Below are 6,901 nucleotides of genomic sequence, written 5' to 3'. Positions count from 1 at the left end.
TTGGGAACACCAACCAAAAAGTAAACGTTTGTCTTCTATGATTCAGAGATTACATTTTAAAACCTGAAATAACCATTAATTATTTGAACTTTTTTTTGTTTGTCCAACATATTTCTTATGTGTACTTTTTTTTTCGTTTTCTGATAGGGCTCTAAAGTTGAAGGGATAATCTTCAATGCTAATATTCCAAGGATGAGTCCTATGCTGCAGGTTTATAAAAGATATAAGATTTCAAATGCTGATGTCAGGACTATTCCGCCAAAGTTTCAAAGTGCTGGATTAACCAAACAGTGGGTGATCACTTCGAAAACTGTCATTGAAGAGGTTGATGGCAATGAAGACATTATGCCTATTGAATTTGCTTTCACTGAGTTTGCTGATTTAGCTGAATACATGGATGATAGAAGCAAGTCCGTTGGTGAGTATGCAAACAGTCTATCATTAATATTTTTATCACACAATCATTTTTTTCTCAACCTGCCTTCTTTCCCTTTGCAAATGTGCTCGGAGTGGTGATCGGTTCACTAGCCATGAAGACAATCACTAAAAACTCCAAACAGTCAAATGTTTGTCCTCCTAAATAAAGAGTACGCAATCTTTTTATCATACTACACGCTCTTTTGCTGGCCTTATCGCATTTTTCCTATAGCTTTGAAACATTTTCATCCTGAGTTTCATGCCAACGTTAGGTCTCAAACTGTCCTGCTATCTTTATGGGACGATTTTCTGAACAATGAAGGTCAGATTCTGTTGAATAACATGCAAAGCTATCCCGTTATCATTGGTCGAAGGCTGAAAGTTAACAACTACAATGGTCTGTTGAGATGCTGTCTTTTTTTGTATTATAACCTTTATTTGTATATCAAGGTTCTCAGTAATAGCTCAGCGTTCATTTTGTTGTTTATTCGGCAGGTGTTTCTCTCTCTACTTGGTTCGATTCTGCATTGCTTGTTGATCCACCGATACAAGAAGCGAGACAGCTCAAGAATTGGTGCAATGACATTAACTAACATTTTTTTATGCACCTCAATGTCACTTATATCTTTCTTCCGCCATATTTTCCTTACATCATCTTTTTCCTTGTAGGGCAATGAGAAATGCTAAGTCAATTGCAGAAATCATTGATGCAAAGAGTTACATTAAATACAATCCTGCACTTTCTTTAAAAGGGGACCTGAAAACTACTCTAATTTGCAATGTTACCTCATCACAGAAGGTGATCAAATGATATTTTGTATGTTATTTTACAGCTTCATATCTGTCCAGATTTTTATCTGATAAATGTCTATCTTTTTAGACTGCCTGGGTCAAGGCAAAGCTCTCTTTTGAACACATCTTCCAGAAATATTGTTATATGAGCTGTGTGAAATGTTATCGAGCTACTGCAGCAGACTATGGAATTGAGTTTACTTGTAATTCATGCAAAGAGAAGGGCCCTGCTATGCCTAGGTCCTATATTACTACATCATTAACTTTAATTTAGCTGCTTAATTCATCTTAATGTTTATGTTATACAGTGTATCGCCTAAGCGCTTGTATGCTTATGTTTTAGGTGCCGCTTTGACGTTGATTTGACCGATGATAGTGGAGTTATACCTGCTTCTATCTTTGGAGATCCAGCAGAAACTATTCTCACCTTCACTGGCCTTGAAGCAATGGATCAATTTAATCAGGTTATTTTAATTGATCAGCTTTAATAATAAGTGCTATATTTCTTTCTCACTCTTATATCTTCTGTGCTTCTTCCAGAATCTTGAGCTACCACTTGAGTTTGTTCATGCACAGCTTAAAACAAAGACATTTCTGGTTCACATTAAACTAGTCCAAACACAACTCGCTGATGCCAGACAGCGTTATACGATTTTATATTGCGCTGAACTTAAGTAAAAAATGGGTCGTGCTCAGCTAACACATGAACCAGAATCTGTCTCTCTTCATCTAATCAGCAGATTGAAAATGAGCAGCTGTTGATAGCAGGTTGATGAATATACCTAAAGTTGTGATACATAACTATGTTTTCTTTGAATGAACTATTAACTTAACTGAATGTTGCGCTTACAGGACATGGTGGTTCTAGCTCAAAAGTGCGCATTCGACTCAGTCAAAAGTTTGATGAAACAGAAACTACCAGCACCAATGACTTTGATAGTCCACATGTTGACTCCAAGAAGAAAGCAAAATTAGGCTGAATTGCCTTCACTGCCTTTTGCATTGCTCGGACATTAATATTTTTTGGGGTTCTGTAATCTGCACTCCTATGCTTAGGTAGATTGTTAATGCTTTTTGGAAATACTGCTCGTCCATTCACAATTCCCTGGCTTTTGTACTTGGTTACCTATTAAACAGCTTTTTGTCATGACCATTGAACTTTGATAATGTCACCTGTATCAAAGTTCTTGCCAGGCTTTCAAAGATTAACTGAAATCCTCCATCTTAGAGAGCATGAGGATTTTCACAGATATCTTTGGATTCCTGACAATGAACTCCCTTTCTGTGGAACTGACAGCTTTATCTATACAATGTGGGCTTCCTTTCCATTTCTTTCTATTTTTTGAATTACAATTGCTACTATCAATTCGAACTGTCTTTGTTTAAATCAACTGAGCAGGTAATATCTAAATAATTACAACTGCTCAGTTTGAATCGAACTGTCCTCTGTGGATGCACAGCTTACAATTACACAAGGTTGCATTTTTTTCAAATCAAAATTAGATATTCAGTTCCTGCTACTTATATGTTGGACTATCTGCTCTTCTCAACATGCTGAGTACACGTTAAATTATAATTTTCCCTTTATATTTTGGACTGCCTATTCATTTCCGTTTCTTTATATTTTCTGCAATCGAATTATTATTATCCATTTGGAATCTCCAGCTTTGTATACACATTCATTTATTACGAATGGCAGCATTTTTTACAAATAAAACTTATATATTTAGGTCCTGCTACTTATATGTCAGCCTACCTACTACACTAAACATGGCAAGTACAGGGTGAATTATGATCTTGCCTTCAGGCCATTAAAGCATTACAAATGCATTACTTTACATGCAGTCAGTTGACAACTCAAGCTTAATGTTTCACATTGAATTGTCTTTTCTATTCATTGTTCCTTACCTTCCTCTGCAACTAATTCAATTGTGGTAGGAAAAAGCTTGCACTTAGCATTAACAGCAATGAACAATATACTCTTTTTACATTGATCTTTTCTTTATATATATGTTCTTTGCCGTTTACAAAATCATCCATAACAACTGTTAACCATACATTTGCACTACCACTTTTTCTGCATAAGAACTTGTCAGCAGGTGAGTTGCTCTACAATGTATTTCTAATCCTTATCATATGATATAGCCTTGTACTCGCATTTTCTATTAATAGACCACTTTTCTGATTTTCCAACATCAATTTTCATCCTGATAGTTCAATGGCAGAAACAATCTTAACATCTCCAACAAATTTTCAATCGACAAATAGCTACTTATCAGCTTGCTGTTTTCTACTCAAATGCATCCACATAATACAAGTTAACTTTTAGCTCGTTCACCTACATTGCAGCATTTAGAGTTAAATAGCATGGTATTGTTTGACGATGTTTTCCTACTTCATTTTTTGAAGGTATTACCTACTCAGTTTGAATCATTATTTCATCAGCACCACAGCAATAGAATTATTCTGAGGTTTGGACTACAGCAATGGCCTATCACAGTCACGGATCATACATTCGCACAAGGCTGGGATGCTTTTTGTGAACACAATATTGTTAAAAGGCATGACACGCTATTACTTCGACATAGCGGGAATCTAATATTTGATGTCATTCACTCTTGTGAACTACAAAAACAAGTTCTTTTGCCTTGGACCGTTCCCCTACCAGACCTGTTGCACATGAATGTCGTTGCATCAAGAGGTAAAAATACCATTGTATCTATCTCACATCCTCATCTATATCATAATTATTTTTAATGTAACACATAGTCACTAATTACAAATGATATCCAAATAGCCGCTGGACAACAGCAAGTTGCTTCCTCGCTGAGGCCAAATTTCTGTCAAGATCTATCTGATTCGATTTGCTTTTATCAAATCTTTAACTCGGCAACTCCAAACAGTTTGGTAAGCTATTCTATGTTTACCTGCATTTTCTTTTTCATCTCAACTTTCTCGCAAGCAATTTCCTTTTATTTTTGCATATCTTCTAATCTGCATCTCTTGATGATAGAAAATTCCGCGCTTTATTGATCACTTCATCAATGGTATCAAGACTCCCATGTTACTTATCAACACTGGACACAAAAGTACTCAAATTGGTGTAAAGCATAAACGCCTTCACCGAAACTGGAGAGATTTTGTTCTTCAACATCAATTGCAGCACAACGAAACTCTTGTCTTTATTCCGGAATCTGAAAATATATTCACAGTTTTGATCTTCAATGACACCGGAGTTGAAAAAATTTTCCCTTGGTATCACACATTCAATGTTTATTCGGATGCTTAATGAATTTAGTTGAACCATCGAGTGTAATTTACCCATCGATTGAATACATTACTGGTAGTTTTCACTTCTTCTTAGCTAAACTAAGCTACATTACTTCTTCTTTGAATTAACTAATTTTACAAAATTAATTATTCAACTGGGCATTACTGGGCATCATTACATTCACCCACCACGTATCGCGCGGTGATCCCCTCCTAGTAGTAACATAACATTTCTACTGTACATAAAAAGCACGAAGATCAAAATAAGATAAAAAATTGGGATAGAGAAAGTTTTAATTATCTGTTGTACTTAATAAAAAAAAGTATTATTTGTTGTATGATAATCAATCACTGATACTGATAATAATTAAAAAAAAAACTCCATCATATTGTTATCTTCTTCAACGGAAGCCTTGCAAATTTTTTATTTTGTTTGATTTCAATTTTATGTGTATGCATGTCTTCTAATGGTTAGATATTTTTATGTTAACTAAATGCATGTTATGTGCTTAGCATAAATTAGCTCAAGTTTGGCCTTAAAATTAGAAAAATGAAATTAAACTCCGCAACCGATTTTACAGAGAGGTGCTCAAGGATAATATCCCGACCTTCCTCCCTCATAAATGTAGCTCCCAATAAATGTAACTTTTCAGATCTATTTCACTTATTTCAAAAGTGCTAGAGCTATCTAATTAAAGGGTTTTAATTTGTGTTTTAAATATCAAAATTGCTCTTTTATAGGTGATTTGATATACCTGAACTTAATAATTAGTGACAGCTCTTAAAATTTTTTTCAAGAAACCATTTTTCCAAGACTTCTAATAGGCCCTAACCCGTTGCCTTTGCCAAGTTCTATTCTAGGCCCTTTTATTTTTCTTTATTTTATTTAAAAAAATACAAACAAAACAAAAATCAAAATTGCTCTTTTATTGCTCTTTAAACCAAGTTTTTAAATTTTATTTTAAACTTATTTTTGAGAAATGGGACGCAATAGAGAGACTCCTATAAATTTACTTATTGTATTATATGGTGAAGCATAAATTAAATACCAAATAACCTTGGTCAAGATATCGAGAAAGAATTATTGTCTTATTTTATGGCAAATATTAATGTAATCAACTCAATTTCAACTCACAAAAATTCTATAGCTCCGAACTATAAGATACTTGACATTCAATAGTGGTAGCATTCAACTTTATTTGAAAACGAAGCGCACCCTAGTTGGTAAAACGCTCCACTTATAATTGACGGTGACAAGTTTAAGTCATCAAGAGATAAGTGAAAAACAACGGTTGATTCTCTCTCTTTTTTTTAAAAAAAAAAAAAAAAAGCATTCAACTCTATTCTGTCATAGTGGTTTGCTTGCTCTTGTGGTATAACCTTCACAGAATTAGATAAATATCCCTAGAACACAAACTGCAATATTTATTAGCCAAAGAAAGGGTCATGAGAGACAAGAATACGGGACCAATTGATCAAGAGATAGGTAGGAAATAGGGATAATCTAATTAAAATAAATGTATGATGTCCGAATCTAATAAAAATGTTATTTGCTTTAATTTTTTTGAGAAACTGCAAAAAAAGTCCCTACATCATATCAGCTTTTATCTTTCTTTGCATGTACTCTATATCAAATTGAAGAATTATATTTTTAATAGGATTTTTGATTGAGGATAAAACATTAGGAAAAGCTAAATCCACACCCTTGATCCTATATCCACTCCCTAAAGACCAATATGACATCAAGACCCTTAACATTTGATGGTTTTTCTTCCTTTTTTTCCACACTACAAGCAATTTGCTTAACAGAATTCTTTTAACTGCTTTTACACTAGTTTATCCTTTAAACGATTCCAACAAAATTCTCATGGCTTTAGACAAATTTTAAGCTTATAAGATGTGTAGTATGTATTCTTAATTTGTTTTTCACAATATATAACAATCAAATTAACCAAATACATGGATCATTAGATGTTTCTTTTACATTTTTTTTAGTTTCTTTTATAGGATGCCTATCTATTACATTGAAATGATGAATTATTTGTGTATCAGCACTTTTGTAGTACCTCTAGTATCTAATTCTATTATCTAACTTGATTGGTTTCATGAATTTATAATTGTTTAAAGACGCTTAACGTAGTGTAAATTATTTTTAAAAAAAGAAATGAATTAAAAGAAAATTAGGAAATAATGGAAAGAGTATTGTTATGGCAAATTATTTTTATTGTATAAAATGACAATTCTAGAATTGTAAAAAATTATAAATAAAAGTCATTAAGTGATAGGGACTTAATTATTGTATTGGTGAGTAAGGTGTAGATTTAGAATAGGAGGGTATAGACTTAGGATGGAAGGATGTGGATTTAGCCCCTTCCTATGACATTTAATTATATAGGAGTACACTGAGATATTAGAAATTAGA

At 33.3% G+C, this 6,901-nt stretch overlaps 2 long non-coding RNA genes across 2 annotated transcripts; both read left to right on the top strand.

The window, feature by feature from the left end:
- Positions 1-541: 541 nt before the first annotated feature.
- On the top strand, positions 542-1,203 carry LOC140016069 (uncharacterized). The gene is made up of 4 exons (XR_011822405.1): positions 542-587; positions 690-814; positions 913-991; positions 1,087-1,203. It is a non-coding gene; the product is annotated as an uncharacterized lncRNA (long non-coding RNA).
- A 372-nt stretch (positions 1,204-1,575) lies between these two features.
- Positions 1,576-2,541, top strand: LOC140015651 (uncharacterized). The gene is made up of 3 exons (XR_011822284.1): positions 1,576-1,673; positions 1,750-1,977; positions 2,062-2,541. It is a non-coding gene; the product is annotated as an uncharacterized lncRNA (long non-coding RNA).
- The last annotated feature ends 4,360 nt before the right edge of the window (positions 2,542-6,901 follow it).

Source organism: Coffea arabica, chromosome 10c (genome assembly GCF_036785885.1).
Source record: "Coffea arabica cultivar ET-39 chromosome 10c, Coffea Arabica ET-39 HiFi, whole genome shotgun sequence".
Lineage (NCBI taxonomy): Eukaryota > Viridiplantae > Streptophyta > Magnoliopsida > Gentianales > Rubiaceae > Coffea > Coffea arabica.
Note: the sequence above shows the minus strand (reverse complement) of the source record. Positions and strands in the feature narration are given on the sequence as shown.